Source organism: Phyllobates terribilis, unplaced genomic scaffold (assembly GCF_046119375.1).
Source record: "Phyllobates terribilis strain yellow unplaced genomic scaffold, ASM4611937v1 Scaffold_74__1_contigs__length_7073193, whole genome shotgun sequence".
In the NCBI taxonomy this organism is placed as follows: domain Eukaryota; kingdom Metazoa; phylum Chordata; class Amphibia; order Anura; family Dendrobatidae; genus Phyllobates; species Phyllobates terribilis.
Window position 1 is genome coordinate 2,202,767 of NW_027362834.1, and position 27,124 is coordinate 2,229,890.

The following is a 27,124-nucleotide window of genomic DNA, read 5'->3' on the forward strand; positions in this document are numbered from 1 at the left end:
GAATTCTCCTGCACTCAGCACTTCAGCGTGAGAATTTTCCCACGCTGTCAGTGACGTGCATGAGGTGAGCCGAGTTCATTGGACATGACCTCGGCTCATCTGGATGCCGTCACAGCGAGACAGTGAGGAGCGCAAGCATGCCTGCGCTTCTCAGTGTCTGCGGGATGACAGACTGGATGGCAGCGTTCTGCTGCGGTCCAGCCAGTCATCTCGATGTAGCAGAGCTGAAGCTGTCGTGGGAACCATGGAAAGGTAAGGATGAGGTTGCTTTATTATTTTTCTTTTATTTCAGGAGATCGTTGGCTTCAGCTGGAATGGGTGTGATGGTAAGTATGGTTTAATTTAGAACAATAAAGAATTGTGTCTTTATTTCAATTAAAGGACTTTATTCTGGGTGTTGTGTTTTTTTTAAATACTTTACTAGAAATTCATGGCGGTCATGTCTAATACTGGCGTGACCCCATGAATTTTGGGCTTGGGGCCAGCTGATAATACCAAGCTGGCCCTAACCCCTTTATTACCCAGTGAGCCACCGCACCAGGGCCCTGGATGAGTTGGGTACAGCGCCAGAAGATGGCGCTTCTATGAACGCGCCATTTTCCGGGGTGGCTGCGGACTGCAATTTGCAGCGGGGGGGGCCCAGAAAGCTTGGGCCTCCCTGCGCTGCAGATTCCAGCCCCCAGCTGCCTAGTTGTACCTGGCTGGACACAAAAATAGGGCGAAGCCCCACGTACTTTTTTTTTAATTATTTCATGAAATTCATGAAATAATTAAGAAAAAAAGGGCTTCCCGATATTGTTGTGTCCGGCCAGGTACAAATAGGCAGCTGGTGGATGGGGGCAGCCCGTTTCTGCCTGCTGTACCTGGCTGGACACAAATATAGTGCGAAGCCCCACTTCAATTTTTTTAAATTATTTCAGGAAATTCATGAAATAATTTAAAAAAAATTGACGTGGGGCTTCGCACTATATTTGTGTCCAGCCAGGTACAGCAGGCAGGAACGGGCTGCCCCCAACCACCAGCTGCCTATTTGTACCTGGCCGGACACAACAATATAGGGAAGCCCTTTTTTTCTTAATTATTTCATGAAATAATTTAAAGAAAATTGACGTGGGGCTTCGCCCTGTTTTTGTGTCCAGCCAGGTACAACTAGGCAGCTGGGGGCTGGAATCCGCAGCGCAGGGAGGCCCAAGCTTTCTGGGCCACCCCCGCTGCAAATTGCAGTCCGCAGCCACCCCGGAAAATGGCGCGTTCATAGAAGCGCCATCTTCTGGCGCTGTACCCAACTCATCCAGGGCCCTGATGCGGTGGCTCACTGGGTAATAAAGGGGTTAGGGCCAGCTTGGCATTATCAGCTGGCCCTAAGCCCGAAATTCATGGGGTCACGCCAATATTAGACATGACCACCATGAATTTCTAGTAAAGTATTTAAAAAAAACACAACACCCAGAAAAAAGTCCTTTAATTGAAATAAACACACAATTCTTTATTGTTCTAAATTAAACCATACTTACCATCACGCCCATTCCAGCTGAAGCCAACGATCTCCTGAAATAAAAGAAAAATAATAAAGCAACATCATCCTTACCTTTCCATGGTTCCCAGGACCGGTCCAGCTCTGCTACATCGAGATGACAGGCTGGACCGCAGCAGAACGCTGCCATCCAGCCTCTCATCCCGCAGACACTGAGAAGCGCAGGCTTGCTTGCGCTCCACAGTGTCTCTCTGTGAGGGCATCCAGATGAGCCGAGTTCATGTCCAATGAACTCGGCTCACCTCATGCACGTCACTGACAGCGTGGGAAAATTCTCCTGCACTTAGCGCTTCAGCGTGGGAGAATTCTCACACTGAAGCGCTGAGTGCAGGAGAATTCTCCCACGCTGTCAGTGACGTGCAGGAGGTGAGCTGAGTTCATTGGACATGAGCTCACCTTATGCACGTCACTGACAGCGTGGGAGAATTCTCCTGCACTCACCGCTTCAGCGTGAGAATTTTCCCACGCTGTCAGTGACGTGCATGAGGTGAGCCGAGTTCATTGGACATGAACTCGGCTCATCTGGATGTCGTCACAGAGAGACGCTGAGCAGCGCAAGCAAGCCTGCGCTTCTCAGTGTCTGCGGGATGAGAGGCTGGATGGCAGCGTTCTGCTGCGGTCCAGCCTGTCATCTCGATGTAGCAGAGCTGAAGCTGTCGTGGGAACCATGGAAAGGTAAGGATGAGGTTGGTTTATTATTTTTCTTTTATTGCAGGAGATCGTTGGCTTCAGCTGGAATGGGCGTGACGGTAAGTATGGTTTAATTTAGAACAATAAAGGATTGTGTCTTTATTTCAATTAAAGGACTTTATTCTGGGTGTTTGTGTTTTTTTTAACTTTGACTATGGGGTTAGTAATGGGGGTGTCTTATAGACGCCTCTCCATTACTAACCTGGGCTTGATGTCAGCTGGCATTATAAGCTGACATCAACCCCAACCCTATTACCCCCTGCCACCGCACCAGGGCAGCGTGGAAGAGCGAGGCTAAGTGCCAGAATTGGCGCATCCTATGAATGCGCCATTTCTGGGGCGGCTGACGGCTGGTGTTTCTAGCCTGGGAGGGGGCCAATATTCATGGCTCCCTTCCTGGGCTATTAATATCAGCCCCCAGCTGTCTGCCTAGCCTTTGCTAGCTATTAAATTAGGGGGGACCCCACGTCATTTTTTTTGGGGTGTCCCCCATTTAAATAGCTAGTAAAGGCTATGTATTCAGCTGGGGGCTGATATTAGTAGCCTGGGAAGCTCCGTGGGTATTACCCCCTTCCCAGGCTTCAAACATCAGCCCCAGCCGTCTGCTTAACCTCCGCTAGAGCCTAAAATTAAGGGGAACCCCACGCCAATTTTTTTAATAATAAATCCTTTATTTTAATACTAAATGACAAGTACAGTAACCAACACTATCACTGTACTTCATATATATGTGACTGACATGTTTCTATCTATCTAATCTATGTGTGAAGCTCTATTCTGTCTGTTATAAATTGTCGGGTACCGCTGCTGAATTGCCGGCCGGCTTTCTTAAAGAGACGGTGCATGAAAACACTATTATTTTTTTTGATAAATCCTTTACGCTAAATGACAAGTACAGTAAGCAGCACTTTCACTGTACTTCGTATATATGTGGCTGACATGTTTATATCTATCTAATCTATGTGTGAAGCTCTATTCTTTCGATTCTAAATTGTCGGGTACAGGTGTATGCCGCTGCTGAATTGCCGGCTTTTCATGTTTCACTGTTGGCACTGTTCCCATCGATTTGGGCAATCACTGTAATGCCACAACCACCATGGCTGTGACATTACAGTGAGTGGCAGACAATCCCTGCATGATTGGTGCTCTAAATAGCACCAGACATGCAGGACACGCTTTTGGTGCACGAACAGTTATCGAACATAACCTCGAACAGCCGAATTTTTTGCAAATCGTTCGGGTTCGTCGAACAACTCGAACACCGCCCAAAACAGCTCGAATTTGAGATTGGCGAACAGTTCTAGTCGAACACCGCTCATCTCTACTGATTACATACCTCTCCTGCTGCTGCTGCTGCTGGCTGTCCAGCAGCAGACTGAAGGTGGCTGCTGCTGTGCACAGGTATATAAAGGCTCAGAGCCTATTATGACACGCGCAGCCAGCGTTCCATTGCCACATTCCATCTACTGCAGGCAGGATACCTGGCTGGCTGAATGTCGCTGAGAAGCTCACAGAGACCGCCATAAGCAACAGTTTAACAGAATGCCACAGACTAATCAACCAAACTTTTTGGGTTGGGTTCTCTTTTATAGTCTGCAGGCATTAAATGAAAGAAGTCAGTGTTCCAGCAGAAGGAGACAACGTTTCAGAAAAGGCATTGTAGCAAACCAAAAAAGAAATTTTAAGCGCAGCAGAGTAACCAGCGCACATACCTGTTAGCTCAGGTGAGTTTAAAAGGCTGCTGTTGATAACAAGGGCATTTGCTAAATAGATGGTGTGTGTGCAACAATATACTGAAAGGTCAATTATATTGTGCAGCTTATCTCACCACCTGTAGTTATTTAGGTGAAAGCTCCAAAATGCTTGCCTAATATGTCTGTTTATCCAAAAGGAAGTAAAAAGGGAGAGCTAGAAATATAGCATTGCATCACATTACATGGCAATGCAATGCACAGTTGCTGAAGTTGAACGAAAATGAGCTTGTAATCTGGCTTCTGCAACTTTGAACATGAAAAATCCAATGAGGAGAAGAAAAGCAAAGCCAAAGAGTCCATCCCAAAATCCGACAAACAAGCAAAATGAACAAAAAACATTGAATTCAATTCTTTCTGATTTTAGAAACTGCATTAAACAAGGGGTGCACCGGTCCTGGAGATACTGCAATACCAGGTCAATGCGTGGAGTGGACAGAGCAAGCTCTTTTTCCATCTCCCTGTTCTAAAAATCCATTTAATATATGGTCCCCAGATAGGGGACGTATCAGATATTAAACTGATAAGAACAGATACTACACTTGATCTTAGCCAAAAGGCCGAGAAGCGATAACCAGAATTGGTTTCAAACTACGGAGCCACCCAAGGATCCTGAAAAGTCCATTTGTGGAGATGAGCTCCTGGACTCCCGTTAAGAAGACATGTTGTCAACCTCTAGATCCCTTACATGCCTGCACTTTTCGGCTTGCTGCTGCTGCAATCCACGCGTTTTAGATCTGCATAACTCCACCTCTTTAAACACAGCACCTTCACCCCCTGCTGTTCCCACCCGCCTCAACACCGTTGGAAGGGAGGAGAACCAATTAAGGCGGGGGGTGGGGTGGAACGAGCAGCTGTCTACCCTTAGCAGGAGGGCTCCTGATTACATACCTCTCCTGCTGCTGCTGCTGCTGGCTGTCCAGCAGCAGACTGAAGGTGGCTGCTGCTGTGCACAGGTATATAAAGGCTCAGAGCCTATTATGACACGCGCAGCCAGCGTTCCATTGCCACATTCCATCTACTGCAGGCAGGATACCTGGCTGGCTGAATGTCGCTGAGAAGCTCACAGAGACCGCCATAAGCAACAGTTTAACAGAATGCCACAGACTAATCAACCAAACTTTTTGGGTTGGGTTCTCTTTTATAGTCTGCAGGCATTAAATGAAAGAAGTCAGTGTTCCAGCAGAAGGAGACAACGTTTCAGAAAAGGCATTGTAGCAAACCAAAAAAGAAATTTTAAGCGCAGCAGAGTAACCAGCGCACATACCTGTTAGCTCAGGTGAGTTTAAAAGGCTGCTGTTGATAACAAGGGCATTTGCTAAATAGATGGTGTGTGTGCAACAATATACTGAAAGGTCAATTATATTGTGCAGCTTATCTCACCACCTGTAGTTATTTAGGTGAAAGCTCCAAAATGCTTGCCTAATATGTCTGTTTATCCAAAAGGAAGTAAAAAGGGAGAGCTAGAAAGATAGCATTGCATCACATTACATGGCAATGCAATGCACAGTTGCTGAAGTTGAACCAAAATGAGCTTGTAATCTGGCTTCTGCAACTTTGAACATGAAAAATCCAATGAGGAGAAGAAAAGCAAAGCCAAAGAGTCCATCCCAAAATCCGACAAACAAGCAAAATGAACAAAAAACATTGAATTCAATTCTTTCTGATTTTAGAAACTGCATTAAAGAAGGGGTGCACCGGTCCTGGAGATACTGCAATACCAGGTCAATGCGTGGAGTGGACAGAGCAAGCTCTTTTTCCATCTCCCTGTTCTAAAAATCCATTTAATATATGGTCCCCAGATAGGGGACGTATCAGATATTAAACTGATAAGAACAGATCAGGTTTCAACATAATTTATTAAGTGCGTAAAAGATGGTTTACAATCAAAAACAACAACACAAACAGTACATTATTAAAACACAGAATTCCACCCATAAAAACCCCATATACGATTAGCATCCCTCCTCCCAATACATTTGACATCCCTCAAGTAATAAATATACATCTGGCTAAAAGCAATTTTAAGACAATCCTTCACAGAAATAGCATCACGTTTAAAAAGTAAAATATTGCGTGCCTTCCAAAGGGCGTCTTTAAAACAGTTAATCATACACCAACATATACAATACTGTTGAGGGGTCGGACATTTAAAAAGGCCATATAAAACATATTCATGGTTAATATCTCTTAAACCGCAAGTCCATTTTAAAAGAATCCCAACTTTGTGCCAAAGTTCCTGTGCAAATGGGCAATTCCACATAAGGTGCAAGGTGGTTTCGTCATTAATACATGAGTCTCTGGCGCATTTGGCTCTGGCCACCAGGCCTCTCCTGTGTTGAAACTCTCTGGTGGGGAGGCACTGGTGGACCACCATCCATGCGATGTCCTTATGTCCATTTGCTAAGAATTTCCCGAAGACATTCTTCCAAACTTGCTTCGATCTCTCTTCTGAGAAATTTACTATGGGGGTCACATCTTCATTCCTCCTCAGAAAAGATAAAAGCTTCTTGCTGTCTTTAAAAATGTCCATATTAAAATCACCAAGGCTATAAAATCGAACAGTCTTTTCTAAGATTGCTTGGTGTTTGGGGGGGCATAGTAAAACAGGGGAATTCAACGACAACTTAAACCATCTTTTAAAAATCATCCCACAAGTATATTTTAAAAAATAACTTAGCGCACTATTACCATTAAAATGTTTGAAACAAAAGCAGAAATAATTTAAATGCAAATAAATATGTAAATCGGGGACATCCCTTCCGCCTTTCATTTTATTCTTCCTCATTATTTCTCGCCTTAATTTTTCCATTTTGGAGTTCCATAAAAACATAAAGATCATCCTAGTCATTTTTTTAATTAAAACATCAGAGGGGGGGTACACCATAGCTATATACAGTATGAGGGGTAACAACACTGATTTTATAATTAAAATTTTCCCCTCCATTGTTAGGGACCTCAAACCCCAAAATGATATTTTCTTTGACATTTTTTCTATGACATTCTCCCAGCTTTGAGTTCCCACATTCTCCTCGTTAAAAACAACTCCAAGAATTTTTACATTGTCTCGTTTTATAGTGAGCTGCGGGAGTTGGGCGGTGTCCCAGGATCCCAAAGTCAGACATTCAGATTTATTTAAATTAAGTTTAAAACCGGATGCCTGGGAAAAAAAATCAATGCGCAACACCGCCCTCCGGAGGGAAGCAGGGTCCACGCACACAACCGTCACGTCATCCATGTAGCCAAAGACTCTCACATCACTGCCACCTCCGCCTGGAACAGGAACCCCTCTAATCACTTTGTCTTTCCTTATTGCGCTCAGCAGGGGCTCCATGGCGCAGATGAACAGGATGGGCGACAAGGGGCATCCCTGCTTCACTCCGGACTCAAGGGGAACTCCATCTGTTAAAAAGCCATTAAGAGAAATTTGACTAAAACAATTTTTATATAAAATCTTAATACAATTTAAAAGCATATTAGGGATACCCATTCTTTTTAAAACTCTAAAAAGAAATCTATGAGAGACTCTATCGAAAGCTTTTTCAAAATCTAGGGCTAAAAGAGCTACATTTTGACCCCGGTCTCTGGAATACCAAATTACATCCCTTAATACGTTTAAAACCTCTGAAATACTTCTGCCTGGTACACTACAAACCTGCTCAGGCTGGATTAGTTTGGCAATGACACTCCTGAGCCGGTCTGCAACCACCTTAGCAAGTACCTTGTAATCAACATTTAGGAGAGTTATGGGTCTCCAATTCGCTAGAGTACTGCGGTCACCTTTTTTATATATCAAAGACACCACTCCTCTCCTCCACGAAAATGGCAACTGTTCACAAATAAAAACTTCCTCTTTTAAAATGTCCCAAAAAGTAAGGTAAAACTCTACAGGTAGTCCGTCACACCCAGGTGCTTTACCCTTAGAGAAACTTTTAAAAACATAAAATAATTCCTCTAAAACAATATCGCGTTCTAAAAACTCCTGGTCTGTAAAATTTAACTTAAAATCGAGATCATTAAGAGCATCAGATAAAAAGGACTCATCTATACACTTTTTACTAAAAAGATGCTTATAAAAGTTAAAAGTAGCATTCAACATTCCCTGCATAGATGTTTCACCCTCTAGATTTGTGATCACTACTCTTTTATCCATGACTTTTTTGAAGAAGAAGCGAGAGCACTTCTCCCCCTCCTCCAAGTGCTGCACTCTAGAGTTAAAAATAATCTCTTTCCCCTTTGTGTCTATGCAGTTCTGAATTTCAGTTTTTAGGCTAGCAATATCATCTCCCACCTCCACCCCTAGCTCTTTGAATTTAAAAAGTGTTTGTAGTTTGGTGTTAAGATCACTAAAACATCTTTTTTTCTCTCTAGCTTTACGTCTCCCTGCTTTTATAAAAAACATTCTGACTTTTTTTTTCAAATTTTCCCACCAGGTTACCATAGGGGCATCAGAAGGTTTTTGTCGCCGCCAGGCTTGATAGGCTTTACCAAAGTCTTGTCGAATCAGAGGGTCCTCCAGCAGGTATGTACTTAGACGCCAGAGGCCCCTGTTGACCCTCTGTTCATCCCGATATTCTAGATGCACCTCCAAGCCCTTATGGTCAGAAAATATATTTGATGTTAAAACACATTTTACAGGGTTAAAATCATCTGATAGGAAAATAAAATCGATCCTGGAGGACACCCCTCTTCCGGACCACGTATAACCAGGGTCCGTCGGCAGGAGTGACCTCCACGCATCGCATAATTTAAAATCAGTTATAAAATCTTTCAATAGATGACATGACTTATCCAATTTGCGTAAAGGGTCACCCCCTGCTCGTTGTTCACTAGCACAAAGACAATTAAAATCACCCCCTACGATCAGGGGAGATGACCCAGTACAGTACAATGGCAATATCCCAAATAAATTAATTCTCTCTTGCTTATCAGGGGGAGCATAAATATTCATTACACGTAGGGTAAAACCATTAAATTTAAAATGCACTAAAACCACTCTGCCTGGTACTATTTCTGTGACAGCATTTACAGTAATATTTCTCCCACGACAGAGGAAGCCCACCACCGCTGACTTGTTGTCATTGGAGCCAGACCAGATGGAGGGCCCCAGTCTCCAATCTGTCTTGATGTCATTATAATTTAGTGCATGTTGTATCCCGCATTCCTGTAATAAACAAATGTCAAAGTCAGCGGTTTCTAAATACTTGAATAGAGCAGCCCTACGAACTGGGCTCTTTAATGACCTCACATTCAGTGAGACAAGTCTTAATGTGGGCATTCATAGGTCAGGGTGGTGGATCTTCCATGAGGACACCTGACTCAAAGCCCTGTATGTCAAATTGCTCCAGGACATCCGGGCTAGAGGACCCAAACGACTCGATATTCTGTGAGCCGGCGGTTGCCCCCTCGTAGGTCACTGTTCCCAGCCACATTCCAGGAGACGTTGGGGCTTCGACATTCCGTCTCTTTTTCGGGGCAGACTCCACTAGGTCACTGGTGCAGTCCTCCTCTTCCTCCACCTCCTCCAGTGGGAGAGACTGGTCCATCAGGATAAGATCACCAACACCGATTCCCTGATGTTCGCCACCTAGAAGCAAAGCCCCCTCATCTGGCTGGCTAATCGCCCTGGAAGATCCTGAGGCCATCGCTGCGTGGTCCCCTGTAGCCAACCGCACAGGGGCACCACCCTCCAGCCCAACAGGATCGGTATCGGGAACCATCGACACGGAGGATACCCTCCCAGAAGGAAGACCCCTCCGCTCCGGTCCATGCGAGGTCCGCCCATCGTTAAGGGACTTCGATGCAGGGGCCGCCCCAGAGGGGCCTCCGGCTCCCTGCTCCATCCCAGCCTTCTCGCCCTTCGAACCGCCCTCCGACGCCGGCCCGCCAGTGAAGACCGGTGGGCGCATCGGCTCAGCTGCAGAAGATGCAGCTTCTGCGTAGGTCCTGGTCCTGGTCCTGTTGGGGCATCCTCGGAACATGTGCCCCGCCTCACCACAAAGATTGCATTTCCTCCCAGCGGGACAGTCCTTCATTAAATGTCCGTAACAGCTGCAATTATTGCAGCGGTCTACTTTCCTGCCCGTGCAGGACGTTTGGGTATGACCCATTTGTCCACAGTTCCTGCAACATACCGGCATTCCAGGGTAAAATAAGTAGCCTCTGCTCTTACCGATCACAAATGTTGAGGGAGGGTGTAGCATTCCTCCCACTCCGCTTGGGTCCCTCTTTAGACGGGCCATGTACCTCCTCTTGCCGCACCAGAAGCCTACCGCGTTCTTCACAGTGCCCAGGTATCTCAGATCGTCACAATAACGGATAAGGTAGGTCGAGATGTCTGCAGCTTCCACAAAGGGGTTCGGGAAATGCACCACGATAGGGATCTCGTCATAGGCATACAAGAGACAAAAGGTTAGTCCATCCAATTCATCCAAGTAGTTTTTCTCATTTACCTTTTGTACGAGTTGGTGACAGCATCCCTGGCTCTTGAAGGTGATGGTGTAAGTCCCCTTGTACTCATTGTCCTGGAAGCAGAATATGTCTTCCCGCCGAAACTCCAGAACTCCAAGCAGAATCCTATGGCAGATGTAATCCAAATTCTTCTCCGTCCTCGATCCTGCTCCAACTTCAATCCTCACGGTGTTCCGCATCCGGGCATCACCCGATGAATATGTGAGCGTTGCCGGCATCCTTCACTCAGGAACGTAGCGACTCTTCTCTCTGAAAGGCGCAAGCCTTCATGGGATCCCTTCCCGTTGCTCCCGGACTAATCCTTCCTCCCAATAGCAGCAGGGGGGTTAAGTCCCTCCGAAAAGGAACGATCCCCCCAGGCCGAGAGAAAGGGTACCAAGAGCACCTCACAGGCAAGACCACACAGGTAAACCTGATAGATCGTGCCAAAAGGCCGAGAAGCGATAACCAGAATTGGTTTCCGACTACGGTGCCACCCAAGGATTCTGAAAAGTCCATTTGTGGAGATGGCCACCTGGACTCCCGTTAAGAAGACATGCTGTCAACCTCTAGATCCCTCACATGCCTGCACTTTTCGGCTTGCTGCTGCTGCAATCCACGCGTTTTAGATCTGCATAACTCCACCTCTTTTAGCACAGTACCCTCAACCCCCGGCTGTTCCCACCCGCCTCAACACCGTTGGAAGGGAGGAGAACCAATTAAGGCGGGGGGGGGGGGGGGGGGAACGAGCAGCTGTCTACCCTTAGCAGGAGGGTTGCTGATTAATTACCTCTCCTGCTGCTGCTGCTGCTGGCTGTCCAGCAGCAGACTGAAGGTGGCTGCTGCTGTGCGCAGGTATATAAAGGCTCAGAGCCTATTATGACACGCGCAGCCAGTGTTCCATTGCCACATTCCGTCTACTGCAGGCGGGATACCTGGATGGCTGAATGTCACTGAGAAGCTCACAGAGACCGCCATAAGCAACAGTTTAAAAGAATGCCACAGACTAATCAACCAAACTTTTTGGGTTGGTTTCTCTTTTATAGTCTGCAGGCATTAAATGAAAGAAGTCAGTGTTCCAGCAGAGGGAGACAACGTTTCAGAAAAGGCATTGTAGCAAACCAAAAAAGAAATTTTAAGCGCAGCAGAGTAACCAGCTCACATACCTGTTAGCTCAGGTGAGTTTAAAAGGCTGCTGTTGATAACAAGGGCATTTGCTAAATAGATGGTGTGTGTGCAACAATATACTGAAAGGTCAATTATATTGTGCAGCTTATCTCACCACCTGTAGTTATTTAGGTGAAAGCTCCAAAATGCTTGCCTAATATGTCTGTTTATCCAAAAGGAAGTATAGAGGGAGAGCTAGATAGATAGCATTGCATTACATTACATTACATGGCAATGCAATGCACAGTTGCTGAAGTTGAACCAAAATGAGCTTGTCATCTGGCTTCTGCAACTTTTAACATGAAAAATCCAATGAGGAGAAGAAAAGCAAAGTCAAAGAGTCCATCCCAAAATCCGACAAACAAGCAAAATGAACAAAAAGCATTGAATTCAATTCTTTCTGATTTTAGAAACTGCATTAAAGAAGGGGTGCACCGGTCCTGGAGATACTGCAATACCAGGTCAATGCGTGGAGTGGACAGAGCAAGCTCTTTTTCCATCTCCCTGTTCTAAAAATCCATTTAATATATGGTCCCCAGATAGGGGACGTATCAGATATTAAACTGATAAGAACAGATACTACACTTGATCTTAGCCAAAAGGCCGAGAAGCGATAACCAGAATTGGTTTCCGACTACGGTGCCACCCAAGGATTCTGAAAAGTCCATTTGTGGAGATGGCCACCTGGACTCCCGTTAAGAAGACATGCTGTCAACCTCTAGATCCCTCACATGCCTGCACTTTTCGGCTTGCTGCTGCTGCAATCCACGCGTTTTAGATCTGCATAACTCCACCTCTTTTAGCACAGTACCCTCAACCCCCGGCTGTTCCCACCCGCCTCAACACCGTTGGAAGGGAGGAGAACCAATTAAGGCGGGGGGGGGGGTGGAACGGGCAGCTGTCTACCCTTAGCAGGAGGGTTGCTGATTAATTACCTCTCCTGCTGCTGCTGCTGCTGGCTGTCCAGCAGCAGACTGAAGGTGGCTGCTGCTGTGCGCAGGTATATAAAGGCTCAGAGCCTATTATGACACGCGCAGCCAGCATTCCATTGCCACATTCCGTCTACTGCAGGCGGGATACCTGGATGGCTGAATGTCACTGAGAAGCTCACAGAGACCGCCATAAGCAACAGTTTAAAAGAATGCCACAGACTAATCAACCAAACTTTTTGGGTTGGTTTCTCTTTTATAGTCTGCAGGCATTAAATGAAAGAAGTCAGTGTTCCAGCAGAGGGAGACAACGTTTCAGAAAAGGCATTGTAGCAAACCAAAAAAGAAATTTTAAGCGCAGCAGAGTAACCAGCTCACATACCTGTTAGCTCAGGTGAGTTTAAAAGGCTGCTGTTGATAACAAGGGCATTTGCTAAATAGATGGTGTGTGTGCAACAATATACTGAAAGGTCAATTATATTGTGCAGCTTATCTCACCACCTGTAGTTATTTAGGTGAAAGCTCCAAAATGCTTGCCTAATATGTCTGTTTATCCAAAAGGAAGTATAGAGGGAGAGCTAGATAGATAGCATTGCATTACATTACATTACATGGCAATGCAATGCACAGTTGCTGAAGTTGAACCAAAATGAGCTTGTCATCTGGCTTCTGCAACTTTTAACATGAAAAATCCAATGAGGAGAAGAAAAGCAAAGCCAAAGAGTCCATCCCAAAATCCGACAAACAAGCAAAATGAACAAAAAGCATTGAATTCAATTCTTTCTGATTTTAGAAACTGCATTAAAGAAGGGGTGCACCGGTCCTGGAGATACTGCAATACCAGGTCAATGCGTGGAGTGGACAGAGCAAGCTCTTTTTCCATCTCCCTGTTCTAAAAATCCATTTAATATATGGTCCCCAGATAGGGGACGTATCAGATATTAAACTGATAAGAACAGATACTACACTTGATCTTAGCCAAAAGGCCGAGAAGCGATAACCAGAATTGGTTTCCGACTACGGTGCCACCCAAGGATTCTGAAAAGTCCATTTGTGGAGATGGCCACCTGGACTCCCGTTAAGAAGACATGCTGTCAACCTCTAGATCCCTCACATGCCTGCACTTTTCGGCTTGCTGCTGCTGCAATCCACGCGTTTTAGATCTGCATAACTCCACCTCTTTTAGCACAGTACCCTCAACCCCCGGCTGTTCCCACCCGCCTCAACACCGTTGGAAGGGAGGAGAACCAATTAAGGCGGGGGGGGGGGTGGAACGAGCAGCTGTCTACCCTTAGCAGGAGGGTTGCTGATTAATTACCTCTCCTGCTGCTGCTGCTGCTGGCTGTCCAGCAGCAGACTGAAGGTGGCTGCTGCTGTGCGCAGGTATATAAAGGCTCAGAGCCTATTATGACACGCGCAGCCAGCGTTCCATTGCCACATTCCGTCTACTGCAGGCGGGATACCTGGATGGCTGAATGTCACTGAGAAGCTCACAGAGACCGCCATAAGCAACAGTTTAAAAGAATGCCACAGACTAATCAACCAAACTTTTTGGGTTGGTTTCTCTTTTATAGTCTGCAGGCATTAAATGAAAGAAGTCAGTGTTCCAGCAGAGGGAGACAACGTTTCAGAAAAGGCATTGTAGCAAACCAAAAAAGAAATTTTAAGCGCAGCAGAGTAACCAGCTCACATACCTGTTAGCTCAGGTGAGTTTAAAAGGCTGCTGTTGATAACAAGGGCATTTGCTAAATAGATGGTGTGTGTGCAACAATATACTGAAAGGTCAATTATATTGTGCAGCTTATCTCACCACCTGTAGTTATTTAGGTGAAAGCTCCAAAATGCTTGCCTAATATGTCTGTTTATCCAAAAGGAAGTATAGAGGGAGAGCTAGATAGATAGCATTGCATTACATTACATTACATGGCAATGCAATGCACAGTTGTTGAAGTTGAACCAAAATGAGCTTGTCATCTGGCTTCTGCAACTTTTAACATGAAAAATCCAATGAGGAGAAGAAAAGCAAAGCCAAAGAGTCCATCCCAAAATCCGACAAACAAGCAAAATGAACAAAAAGCATTGAATTCAATTCTTTCTGATTTTAGAAACTGCATTAAAGAAGGGGTGCACCGGTCCTGGAGATACTGCAATACCAGGTCAATGCGTGGAGTGGACAGAGCAAGCTCTTTTTCCATCTCCCTGTTCTAAAAATCCATTTAATATATGGTCCCCAGATAGGGGACGTATCAGATATTAAACTGATAAGAACAGATACTACACTTGATCTTAGCCAAGAGGCCGAGAAGCGATAACCAGAATTGGTTTCCGACTACGGTGCCACCCAAGGATTCTGAAAAGTCCATTTGTGGAGATGGCCACCTGGACTCCCGTTAAGAAGACATGCTGTCAACCTCTAGATCCCTCACATGCCTGCACTTTTCGGCTTGCTGCTGCTGCAATCCACGCGTTTTAGATCTGCATAACTCCACCTCTTTTAGCACAGTACCCTCAACCCCCGGCTGTTCCCACCCGCCTCAACACCGTTGGAAGGGAGGAGAACCAATTAAGGCGGGGGGGGGGGGGTGGAACGAGCAGCTGTCTACCCTTAGCAGGAGGGTTGCTGATTAATTACCTCTCCTGCTGCTGCTGCTGCTGGCTGTCCAGCAGCAGACTGAAGGTGGCTGCTGCTGTGCGCAGGTATATAAAGGCTCAGAGCCTATTATGACACGCGCAGCCAGCGTTCCATTGCCACATTCCGTCTACTGCAGGCGGGATACCTGGATGGCTGAATGTCACTGAGAAGCTCACAGAGACCGCCATAAGCAACAGTTTAAAAGAATGCCACAGACTAATCAACCAAACTTTTTGGGTTGGTTTCTCTTTTATAGTCTGCAGGCATTAAATGAAAGAAGTCAGTGTTCCAGCAGAGGGAGACAACGTTTCAGAAAAGGCATTGTAGCAAACCAAAAAAGAAATTTTAAGCGCAGCAGAGTAACCAGCTCACATACCTGTTAGCTCAGGTGAGTTTAAAAGGCTGCTGTTGATAACAAGGGCATTTGCTAAATAGATGGTGTGTGTGCAACAATATACTGAAAGGTCAATTATATTGTGCAGCTTATCTCACCACCTGTAGTTATTTAGGTGAAAGCTCCAAAATGCTTGCCTAATATGTCTGTTTATCCAAAAGGAAGTATAGAGGGAGAGCTAGATAGATAGCATTGCATTACATTACATTACATGGCAATGCAAAGCACAGTTGCTGAAGATGAACCAAAATGAGCTTGTCATCTGGCTTCTGCAACTTTTAACATGAAAAATCCAATGAGGAGAAGAAAAGCAAAGCCAAAGAGTCCATCCCAAAATCCGACAAACAAGCAAAATGAACAAAAAGCATTGAATTCAATTCTTTCTGATTTTAGAAACTGCATTAAAGAAGGGGTGCACCGGTCCTGGAGATACTGCAATACCAGGTCAATGCGTGGAGTGGACAGAGCAAGCTCTTTTTCCATCTCCCTGTTCTAAAAATCCATTTAATATATGGTCCCCAGATAGGGGACGTATCAGATATTAAACTGATAAGAACAGATACTACACTTGATCTTAGCCAAAAGGCCGAGAAGCGATAACCAGAATTGGTTTCCGACTACGGTGCCACCCAAGGATTCTGAAAAGTCCATTTGTGGAGATGGCCACCTGGACTCCCGTTAAGAAGACATGCTGTCAACCTCTAGATCCCTCACATGCCTGCACTTTTCGGCTTGCTGCTGCTGCAATCCACGCGTTTTAGATCTGCATAACTCCACCTCTTTTAGCACAGTACCCTCAACCCCCGGCTGTTCCCACCCGCCTCAACACCGTTGGAAGGGAGGAGAACCAATTAAGGCGGGGGGGGGGGTGGAACGAGCAGCTGTCTACCCTTAGCAGGAGGGTTGCTGATTAATTACCTCTCCTGCTGCTGCTGCTGCTGGCTGTCCAGCAGCAGACTGAAGGTGGCTGCTGCTGTGCGCAGGTATATAAAGGCTCAGAGCCTATTATGACACGCGCAGCCAGCGTTCCATTGCCACATTCCGTCTACTGCAGGCGGGATACCTGGATGGCTGAATGTCACTGAGAAGCTCACAGAGACCGCCATAAGCAACAGTTTAAAAGAATGCCACAGACTAATCAACCAAACTTTTTGGGTTGGTTTCTCTTTTATAGTCTGCAGGCATTAAATGAAAGAAGTCAGTGTTCCAGCAGAGGGAGACAACGTTTCAGAAAAGGCATTGTAGCAAACCAAAAAAGAAATTTTAAGCGCAGCAGAGTAACCAGCTCACATACCTGTTAGCTCAGGTGAGTTTAAAAGGCTGCTGTTGATAACAAGGGCATTTGCTAAATAGATGGTGTGTGTGCAACAATATACTGAAAGGTCAATTATATTGTGCAGCTTATCTCACCACCTGTAGTTATTTAGGTGAAAGCTCCAAAATGCTTGCCTAATATGTCTGTTTATCCAAAAGGAAGTATAGAGGGAGAGCTAGATAGATAGCATTGCATTACATTACATTACATGGCAATGCAATGCACAGTTGCTGAAGTTGAACCAAAATGAGCTTGTCATCTGGCTTCTGCAACTTTTAACATGAAAAATCCAATGAGGAGAAGAAAAGCAAAGCCAAAGAGTCCATCCCAAAATCCGACAAACAAGCAAAATGAACAAAAAGCATTGAATTCAATTCTTTCTGATTTTAGAAACTGCATTAAAGAAGGGGTGCACCGGTCCTGGAGATACTGCAATACCAGGTCAATGCGTGGAGTGGACAGAGCAAGCTCTTTTTCCATCTCCCTGTTCTAAAAATCCATTTAATATATGGTCCCCAGATAGGGGACGTATCAGATATTAAACTGATAAGAACAGATACTACACTTGATCTTAGCCAAAAGGCCGAGAAGCGATAACCAGAATTGGTTTCCGACTACGGTGCCACCCAAGGATTCTGAAAAGTCCATTTGTGGAGATGGCCACCTGGACTCCCGTTAAGAAGACATGCTGTCAACCTCTAGATCCCTCACATGCCTGCACTTTTCGGCTTGCTGCTGCTGCAATCCACGCGTTTTAGATCTGCATAACTCCACCTCTTTTAGCACAGTACCCTCAACCCCCGGCTGTTCCCACCCGCCTCAACACCGTTGGAAGGGAGGAGAACCAATTAAGGCGGGGGGGGGGTGGAACGAGCAGCTGTCTACCCTTAGCAGGAGGGTTGCTGATTAATTACCTCTCCTGCTGCTGCTGCTGCTGGCTGTCCAGCAGCAGACTGAAGGTGGCTGCTGCTGTGCGCAGGTATATAAAGGCTCAGAGCCTATTATGACACGCGCAGCCAGCGTTCCATTGCCACATTCCGTCTACTGCAGGCGGGATACCTGGATGGCTGAATGTCACTGAGAAGCTCACAGAGACCGCCATAAGCAACAGTTTAAAAGAATGCCACAGACTAATCAACCAAACTTTTTGGGTTGGTTTCTCTTTTATAGTCTGCAGGCATTAAATGAAAGAAGTCAGTGTTCCAGCAGAGGGAGACAACGTTTCAGAAAAGGCATTGTAGCAAACCAAAAAAGAAATTTTAAGCGCAGCAGAGTAACCAGCTCACATACCTGTTAGCTCAGGTGAGTTTAAAAGGCTGCTGTTGATAACAAGGGCATTTGCTAAATAGATGGTGTGTGTGCAACAATATACTGAAAGGTCAATTATATTGTGCAGCTTATCTCACCACCTGTAGTTATTTAGGTGAAAGCTCTAAAATGCTTGCCTAATATGTCTGTTTATCCAAAAGGAAGTATAGAGGGAGAGCTAGATAGATAGCATTGCATTACATTACATTACATGGCAATGCAATGCACAGTTGCTGAAGTTGAACCAAAATGAGCTTGTCATCTGGCTTCTGCAACTTTTAACATGAAAAATCCAATGAGGAGAAGAAAAGCAAAGCCAAAGAGTCCATCCCAAAATCCGACAAACAAGCAAAATGAACAAAAAGCATTGAATTCAATTCTTTCTGATTTTAGAAACTGCATTAAAGAAGGGGTGCACCGGTCCTGGAGATACTGCAATACCAGGTCAATGCATGGAGTGGACAGAGCAAGCTCTTTTTCCATCTCCCTGTTCTAAAAATCCATTTAATATATGGTCCCCAGATAGGGGACGTATCAGATATTAAACTGATAAGAACAGATACTACACTTGATCTTAGCCAAAAGGCCGAGAAGCGATAACCAGAATTGGTTTCCGACTACGGTGCCACCCAAGGATTCTGAAAAGTCCATTTGTGGAGATGGCCACCTGGACTCCCGTTAAGAAGACATGCTGTCAACCTCTAGATCCCTCACATGCCTGCACTTTTCGGCTTGCTGCTGCTGCAATCCACGCGTTTTAGATCTGCATAACTCCACCTCTTTTAGCATAGTACCCTCAACCCCCGGCTGTTCCCACCCGCCTCAACACCGTTGGAAGGGAGGAGAACCAATTAAGGCGGGGGGGGGGGGTGGAACGAGCAGCTGTCTACCCTTAGCAGGAGGGTTGCTGATTAATTACCTCTCCTGCTGCTGCTGCTGGCTGTCCAGCAGCAGACTGAAGGTGGCTGCTGCTGTGCGCAGGTATATAAAGGCTCAGAGCCTATTATGACACGCGCAGCCAGCGTTCCATTGCCACATTCCGTCTACTGCAGGCGGGATACCTGGATGGCTGAATGTCACTGAGAAGCTCACAGAGACCGCCATAAGCAACAGTTTAAAAGAATGCCACAGACTAATCAACCAAACTTTTTGGGTTGGTTTCTCTTTTATAGTCTGCAGGCATTAAATGAAAGAAGTCAGTGTTCCAGCAGAGGGAGACAACGTTTCAGAAAAGGCATTGTAGCAAACCAAAAAATAAATTTTAAGCGCAGCAGAGTAACCAGCTCACATACCTGTTAGCTCAGGTGAGTTTAAAAGGCTGCTGTTGATAACAAGGGCATTTGCTAAATAGATGGTGTGTGTGCAACAATATACTGAAAGGTCAATTATATTGTGCAGCTTATCTCACCACCTGTAGTTATTTAGGTGAAAGCTCCAAAATGCTTGCCTAATATGTCTGTTTATCCAAAAGGAAGTATAGAGGGAGAGCTAGATAGATAGCATTGCATTACATTACATTACATGGCAATGCAATGCACAGTTGCTGAAGTTGAACCAAAATGAGCTTGTCATCTGGCTTCTGCAACTTTTAACATGAAAAATCCAATGAGGAGAAGAAAAGCAAAGCCAAAGAGTCCATCCCAAAATCCGACAAACAAGCAAAATGAACAAAAAGCATTGAATTCAATTCTTTCTGATTTTAGAAACTGCATTAAAGAAGGGGTGCACCGGTCCTGGAGATACTGCAATACCAGGTCAATGCGTGGAGTGGACAGAGCAAGCTCTTTTTCCATCTCCCTGTTCTAAAAATCCATTTAATATATGGTCCCCAGATAGGGGACGTATCAGATATTAAACTGATAAGAACAGATGCTACACTTGATCTTAGCCAAAAGGCCGAGAAGCGATAACCAGAATTGGTTTCCGACTACGGTGCCACCCAAGGATTGTGAAAAGTCCATTTGTGGAGATGGCCACCTGGACTCCCGTTAAGAAGACATGCTGTCAACCTCTAGATCCCTCACATGCCTGCACTTTTCGGCTTGCTGCTGCTGCAATCCACGCGTTTTAGATCTGCATAACTCCACCTCTTTTAGCACAGTACCCTCAACCCCCGGCTGTTCCCACCCGCCTCAACACCGTTGGAAGGGAGGAGAACCAATTAAGGCGGGGGGGGGGGTGGAACGAGCAGCTGTCTACCCTTAGCAGGAGGGTTGCTGATTAATTACCTCTCCTGCTGCTGCTGCTGCTGGCTGTCCAGCAGCAGACTGAAGGTGGCTGCTGCTGTGCGCAGGTATATAAAGGCTCAGAGCCTATTATGACACGCGCAGCCAGCGTTCCATTGCCACATTCCGTCTACTGCAGGCGGGATACCTGGATGGCTGAATGTCACTGAGAAGCTCACAGAGACCGCCATAAGCAACAGTTTAAAAGAATGCCACAGACTAATCAACCAAACTTTTTGGGTTGGTTTCTCTTTTATAGTCTGCAGGCATTAAATGAAAGAAGTCAGTGTTCCAGCAGAGGGAGACAACGTTTCAGAAAAGGCATTGTAGCAAACCAAAAAAGAAATTTTAAGCGCAGCAGAGTAACCAGCTCACATACCTGTTAGCTCAGGTGAGTTTAAAAGGCTGCTGTTGATAACAAGGGCATTTGCTAAATAGATGGTGTGTGTGCAACAATATACTGAAAGGTCAATTATATTGTGCAGCTTATCTCACCACCTGTAGTTATTTAGGTGAAAGCTCCAAAATGCTTGCCTAATATGTCTGTTTATCCAAAAGGAAGTATAGAGGGAGAGCTAGATAGATAGCATTGCATTACATTACATTACATGGCAATGCAATGCACAGTTGCTGAAGTTGAACCAAAATGAGCTTGTCATCTGGCTTCTGCAACTTTTAACATGAAAAATCCAATGAGGAGAAGAAAAGCAAAGCCAAAGAGTCCATCCCAAAATCCGACAAACAAGCAAAATGAACAAAAAGCATTGAATTCAATTCTTTCTGATTTTAGAAACTGCATTAAAGAAGGGGTGCACCGGTCCTGGAGATACTGCAATACCAGGTCAATGCGTGGAGTGGACAGAGCAAGCTCTTTTTCCATCTCCCTGTTCTAAAAATCCATTTAATATATGGTCCCCAGATAGGGGACGTATCAGATATTAAACTGATAAGAACAGATACTACACTTGATCTTAGCCAAAAGGCCGAGAAGCGATAACCAGAATTGGTTTCCGACTACGGTGCCACCCAAGGATTCTGAAAAGTCCATTTGTGGAGATGGCCACCTGGACTCCCGTTAAGAAGACATGCTGTCAACCTCTAGATCCCTCACATGCCTGCACTTTTCGGCTTGCTGCTGCTGCAATCCACGCGTTTTAGATCTGCATAACTCCACCTCTTTTAGCACAGTACCCTCAACCCCCGGCTGTTCCCACCCGCCTCAACACCGTTGGAAGGGAGGAGAACCAATTAAGGCGGGGGGGGGGGTGGAACGGGCAGCTGTCTACCCTTAGCAGGAGGGTTGCTGATTAATTACCTCTCCTGCTGCTGCTGCTGCTGGCTGTCCAGCAGCAGACTGAAGGTGGCTGCTGCTGTGCGCAGGTATATAAAGGCTCAGAGCCTATTATGACACGCGCAGCCAGCATTCCATTGCCACATTCCGTCTACTGCAGGCGGGATACCTGGATGGCTGAATGTCACTGAGAAGCTCACAGAGACCGCCATAAGCAACAGTTTAAAAGAATGCCACAGACTAATCAACCAAACTTTTTGGGTTGGTTTCTCTTTTATAGTCTGCAGGCATTAAATGAAAGAAGTCAGTGTTCCAGCAGAGGGAGACAACGTTTCAGAAAAGGCATTGTAGCAAACCAAAAAAGAAATTTTAAGCGCAGCAGAGTAACCAGCTCACATACCTGTTAGCTCAGGTGAGTTTAAAAGGCTGCTGTTGATAACAAGGGCATTTGCTAAATAGATGGTGTGTGTGCAACAATATACTGAAAGGTCAATTATATTGTGCAGCTTATCTCACCACCTGTAGTTATTTAGGTGAAAGCTCCAAAATGCTTGCCTAATATGTCTGTTTATCCAAAAGGAAGTATAGAGGGAGAGCTAGATAGATAGCATTGCATTACATTACATTACATGGCAATGCAATGCACAGTTGTTGAAGTTGAACCAAAATGAGCTTGTCATCTGGCTTCTGCAACTTTTAACATGAAAAATCCAATGAGGAGAAGAAAAGCAAAGCCAAAGAGTCCATCCCAAAATCCGACAAACAAGCAAAATGAACAAAAAGCATTGAATTCAATTCTTTCTGATTTTAGAAACTGCATTAAAGAAGGGGTGCACCGGTCCTGGAGATACTGCAATACCAGGTCAATGCGTGGAGTGGACAGAGCAAGCTCTTTTTCCATCTCCCTGTTCTAAAAATCCATTTAATATATGGTCCCCAGATAGGGGACGTATCAGATATTAAACTGATAAGAACAGATACTACACTTGATCTTAGCCAAGAGGCCGAGAAGCGATAACCAGAATTGGTTTCCGACTACGGTGCCACCCAAGGATTCTGAAAAGTCCATTTGTGGAGATGGCCACCTGGACTCCCGTTAAGAAGACATGCTGTCAACCTCTAGATCCCTCACATGCCTGCACTTTTCGGCTTGCTGCTGCTGCAATCCACGCGTTTTAGATCTGCATAACTCCACCTCTTTTAGCACAGTACCCTCAACCCCCGGCTGTTCCCACCCGCCTCAACACCGTTGGAAGGGAGGAGAACCAATTAAGGCGGGGGGGGGGGGTGGAACGAGCAGCTGTCTACCCTTAGCAGGAGGGTTGCTGATTAATTACCTCTCCTGCTGCTGCTGCTGCTGGCTGTCCAGCAGCAGACTGAAGGTGGCTGCTGCTGTGCGCAGGTATATAAAGGCTCAGAGCCTATTATGACACGCGCAGCCAGCGTTCCATTGCCACATTCCGTCTACTGCAGGCGGGATACCTGGATGGCTGAATGTCACTGAGAAGCTCACAGAGACCGCCATAAGCAACAGTTTAAAAGAATGCCACAGACTAATCAACCAAACTTTTTGGGTTGGTTTCTCTTTTATAGTCTGCAGGCATTAAATGAAAGAAGTCAGTGTTCCAGCAGAGGGAGACAACGTTTCAGAAAAGGCATTGTAGCAAACCAAAAAAGAAATTTTAAGCGCAGCAGAGTAACCAGCTCACATACCTGTTAGCTCAGGTGAGTTTAAAAGGCTGCTGTTGATAACAAGGGCATTTGCTAAATAGATGGTGTGTGTGCAACAATATACTGAAAGGTCAATTATATTGTGCAGCTTATCTCACCACCTGTAGTTATTTAGGTGAAAGCTCCAAAATGCTTGCCTAATATGTCTGTTTATCCAAAAGGAAGTATAGAGGGAGAGCTAGATAGATAGCATTGCATTACATTACATTACATGGCAATGCAATGCACAGTTGCTGAAGATGAACCAAAATGAGCTTGTCATCTGGCTTCTGCAACTTTTAACATGAAAAATCCAATGAGGAGAAGAAAAGCAAAGCCAAAGAGTCCATCCCAAAATCCGACAAACAAGCAAAATGAACAAAAAGCATTGAATTCAATTCTTTCTGATTTTAGAAACTGCATTAAAGAAGGGGTGCACCGGTCCTGGAGATACTGCAATACCAGGTCAATGCGTGGAGTGGACAGAGCAAGCTCTTTTTCCATCTCCCTGTTCTAAAAATCCATTTAATATATGGTCCCCAGATAGGGGACGTATCAGATATTAAACTGATAAGAACAGATACTACACTTGATCTTAGCCAAAAGGCCGAGAAGCGATAACCAGAATTGGTTTCCGACTACGGTGCCACCCAAGGATTCTGAAAAGTCCATTTGTGGAGATGGCCACCTGGACTCCCGTTAAGAAGACATGCTGTCAACCTCTAGATCCCTCACATGCCTGCACTTTTCGGCTTGCTGCTGCTGCAATCCACGCGTTTTAGATCTGCATAACTCCACCTCTTTTAGCACAGTACCCTCAACCCCCGGCTGTTCCCACCCGCCTCAACACCGTTGGAAGGGAGGAGAACCAATTAAGGCGGGGGGGGGGTGGAACGAGCAGCTGTCTACCCTTAGCAGGAGGGTTGCTGATTAATTACCTCTCCTGCTGCTGCTGCTGCTGGCTGTCCAGCAGCAGACTGAAGGTGGCTGCTGCTGTGCGCAGGTATATAAAGGCTCAGAGCCTATTATGACACGCGCAGCCAGCGTTCCATTGCCACATTCCGTCTACTGCAGGCGGGATACCTGGATGGCTGAATGTCACTGAGAAGCTCACAGAGACCGCCATAAGCAACAGTTTAAAAGAATGCCACAGACTAATCAACCAAACTTTTTGGGTTGGTTTCTCTTTTATAGTCTGCAGGCATTAAATGAAAGAAGTCAGTGTTCCAGCAGAGGGAGACAACGTTTCAGAAAAGGCATTGTAGCAAACCAAAAAAGAAATTTTAAGCGCAGCAGAGTAACCAGCTCACATACCTGTTAGCTCAGGTGAGTTTAAAAGGCTGCTGTTGATAACAAGGGCATTTGCTAAATAGATGGTGTGTGTGCAACAATATACTGAAAGGTCAATTATATTGTGCAGCTTATCTCACCACCTGTAGTTATTTAGGTGAAAGCTCCAAAATGCTTGCCTAATATGTCTGTTTATCCAAAAGGAAGTATAGAGGGAGAGCTAGATAGATAGCATTGCATTACATTACATTACATGGCAATGCAATGCACAGTTGCTGAAGTTGAACCAAAATGAGCTTGTCATCTGGCTTCTGCAACTTTTAACATGAAAAATCCAATGAGGAGAAGAAAAGCAAAGCCAAAGAGTCCATCCCAAAATCCGACAAACAAGCAAAATGAACAAAAAGCATTGAATTCAATTCTTTCTGATTTTAGAAACTGCATTAAAGAAGGGGTGCACCGGTCCTGGAGATACTGCAATACCAGGTCAATGCGTGGAGTGGACAGAGCAAGCTCTTTTTCCATCTCCCTGTTCTAAAAATCCATTTAATATATGGTCCCCAGATAGGGGACGTATCAGATATTAAACTGATAAGAACAGATACTACACTTGATCTTAGCCAAAAGGCCGAGAAGCGATAACCAGAATTGGTTTCCGACTACGGTGCCACCCAAGGATTCTGAAAAGTCCATTTGTGGAGATGGCCACCTGGACTCCCGTTAAGAAGACATGCTGTCAACCTCTAGATCCCTCACATGCCTGCACTTTTCGGCTTGCTGCTGCTGCAATCCACGCGTTTTAGATCTGCATAACTCCACCTCTTTTAGCACAGTACCCTCAACCCCCGGCTGTTCCCACCCGCCTCAACACCGTTGGAAGGGAGGAGAACCAATTAAGGCGGGGGGGGGGTGGAACGAGCAGCTGTCTACCCTTAGCAGGAGGGTTGCTGATTAATTACCTCTCCTGCTGCTGCTGCTGCTGGCTGTCCAGCAGCAGACTGAAGGTGGCTGCTGCTGTGCGCAGGTATATAAAGGCTCAGAGCCTATTATGACACGCGCAGCCAGCGTTCCATTGCCACATTCCGTCTACTGCAGGCGGGATACCTGGATGGCTGAATGTCACTGAGAAGCTCACAGAGACCGCCATAAGCAACAGTTTAAAAGAATGCCACAGACTAATCAACCAAACTTTTTGGGTTGGTTTCTCTTTTATAGTCTGCAGGCATTAAATGAAAGAAGTCAGTGTTCCAGCAGAGGGAGACAACGTTTCAGAAAAGGCATTGTAGCAAACCAAAAAAGAAATTTTAAGCGCAGCAGAGTAACCAGCTCACATACCTGTTAGCTCAGGTGAGTTTAAAAGGCTGCTGTTGATAACAAGGGCATTTGCTAAATAGATGGTGTGTGTGCAACAATATACTGAAAGGTCAATTATATTGTGCAGCTTATCTCACCACCTGTAGTTATTTAGGTGAAAGCTCTAAAATGCTTGCCTAATATGTCTGTTTATCCAAAAGGAAGTATAGAGGGAGAGCTAGATAGATAGCATTGCATTACATTACATTACATGGCAATGCAATGCACAGTTGCTGAAGTTGAACCAAAATGAGCTTGTCATCTGGCTTCTGCAACTTTTAACATGAAAAATCCAATGAGGAGAAGAAAAGCAAAGCCAAAGAGTCCATCCCAAAATCCGACAAACAAGCAAAATGAACAAAAAGCATTGAATTCAATTCTTTCTGATTTTAGAAACTGCATTAAAGAAGGGGTGCACCGGTCCTGGAGATACTGCAATACCAGGTCAATGCATGGAGTGGACAGAGCAAGCTCTTTTTCCATCTCCCTGTTCTAAAAATCCATTTAATATATGGTCCCCAGATAGGGGACGTATCAGATATTAAACTGATAAGAACAGATACTACACTTGATCTTAGCCAAAAGGCCGAGAAGCGATAACCAGAATTGGTTTCCGACTACGGTGCCACCCAAGGATTCTGAAAAGTCCATTTGTGGAGATGGCCACCTGGACTCCCGTTAAGAAGACATGCTGTCAACCTCTAGATCCCTCACATGCCTGCACTTTTCGGCTTGCTGCTGCTGCAATCCACGCGTTTTAGATCTGCATAACTCCACCTCTTTTAGCATAGTACCCTCAACCCCCGGCTGTTCCCACCCGCCTCAACACCGTTGGAAGGGAGGAGAACCAATTAAGGCGGGGGGGGGGGGTGGAACGAGCAGCTGTCTACCCTTAGCAGGAGGGTTGCTGATTAATTACCTCTCCTGCTGCTGCTGCTGGCTGTCCAGCAGCAGACTGAAGGTGGCTGCTGCTGTGCGCAGGTATATAAAGGCTCAGAGCCTATTATGACACGCGCAGCCAGCGTTCCATTGCCACATTCCGTCTACTGCAGGCGGGATACCTGGATGGCTGAATGTCACTGAGA

General features: G+C 45.5%; 14 non-coding genes across 14 annotated transcripts; all 14 read right to left on the reverse strand.

Moving 5' to 3' along the window:
* Positions 1-4,356: 4,356 nt before the first annotated feature.
* LOC141194729 (U2 spliceosomal RNA) lies at positions 4,357-4,547 on the reverse strand. Its single transcript, XR_012267350.1, has one exon. It is a non-coding gene; the product is annotated as a U2 spliceosomal RNA (small nuclear RNA).
* A 1,115-nt stretch (positions 4,548-5,662) lies between these two features.
* Positions 5,663-5,852, reverse strand: LOC141196311 (U2 spliceosomal RNA). The gene has a single exon (XR_012268866.1). It is a non-coding gene; the product is annotated as a U2 spliceosomal RNA (small nuclear RNA).
* A 6,164-nt stretch (positions 5,853-12,016) lies between these two features.
* Positions 12,017-12,207, reverse strand: LOC141194730 (U2 spliceosomal RNA). The gene has a single exon (XR_012267351.1). It is a non-coding gene; the product is annotated as a U2 spliceosomal RNA (small nuclear RNA).
* A 1,121-nt stretch (positions 12,208-13,328) lies between these two features.
* On the reverse strand, positions 13,329-13,519 carry LOC141194731 (U2 spliceosomal RNA). The gene has a single exon (XR_012267352.1). It is a non-coding gene; the product is annotated as a U2 spliceosomal RNA (small nuclear RNA).
* Positions 13,520-14,640: 1,121 nt separating this feature from the next.
* LOC141195901 (U2 spliceosomal RNA) lies at positions 14,641-14,831 on the reverse strand. Its single transcript, XR_012268472.1, has one exon. It is a non-coding gene; the product is annotated as a U2 spliceosomal RNA (small nuclear RNA).
* A 1,123-nt stretch (positions 14,832-15,954) lies between these two features.
* Positions 15,955-16,145, reverse strand: LOC141194732 (U2 spliceosomal RNA). Its single transcript, XR_012267353.1, has one exon. It is a non-coding gene; the product is annotated as a U2 spliceosomal RNA (small nuclear RNA).
* A 1,121-nt stretch (positions 16,146-17,266) lies between these two features.
* On the reverse strand, positions 17,267-17,457 carry LOC141194733 (U2 spliceosomal RNA). The gene has a single exon (XR_012267354.1). It is a non-coding gene; the product is annotated as a U2 spliceosomal RNA (small nuclear RNA).
* A 1,120-nt stretch (positions 17,458-18,577) lies between these two features.
* Positions 18,578-18,768, reverse strand: LOC141195745 (U2 spliceosomal RNA). Its single transcript, XR_012268323.1, has one exon. It is a non-coding gene; the product is annotated as a U2 spliceosomal RNA (small nuclear RNA).
* A 1,119-nt stretch (positions 18,769-19,887) lies between these two features.
* Positions 19,888-20,078, reverse strand: LOC141195970 (U2 spliceosomal RNA). The gene has a single exon (XR_012268540.1). It is a non-coding gene; the product is annotated as a U2 spliceosomal RNA (small nuclear RNA).
* Positions 20,079-21,199: 1,121 nt separating this feature from the next.
* On the reverse strand, positions 21,200-21,390 carry LOC141194734 (U2 spliceosomal RNA). Its single transcript, XR_012267355.1, has one exon. It is a non-coding gene; the product is annotated as a U2 spliceosomal RNA (small nuclear RNA).
* A 1,121-nt stretch (positions 21,391-22,511) lies between these two features.
* LOC141195902 (U2 spliceosomal RNA) lies at positions 22,512-22,702 on the reverse strand. The gene has a single exon (XR_012268473.1). It is a non-coding gene; the product is annotated as a U2 spliceosomal RNA (small nuclear RNA).
* Positions 22,703-23,824: 1,122 nt separating this feature from the next.
* Positions 23,825-24,015, reverse strand: LOC141194735 (U2 spliceosomal RNA). Its single transcript, XR_012267356.1, has one exon. It is a non-coding gene; the product is annotated as a U2 spliceosomal RNA (small nuclear RNA).
* Positions 24,016-25,135: 1,120 nt separating this feature from the next.
* On the reverse strand, positions 25,136-25,326 carry LOC141194736 (U2 spliceosomal RNA). The gene has a single exon (XR_012267357.1). It is a non-coding gene; the product is annotated as a U2 spliceosomal RNA (small nuclear RNA).
* Positions 25,327-26,446: 1,120 nt separating this feature from the next.
* On the reverse strand, positions 26,447-26,637 carry LOC141195746 (U2 spliceosomal RNA). Its single transcript, XR_012268324.1, has one exon. It is a non-coding gene; the product is annotated as a U2 spliceosomal RNA (small nuclear RNA).
* Positions 26,638-27,124: the final 487 nt, after the last annotated feature.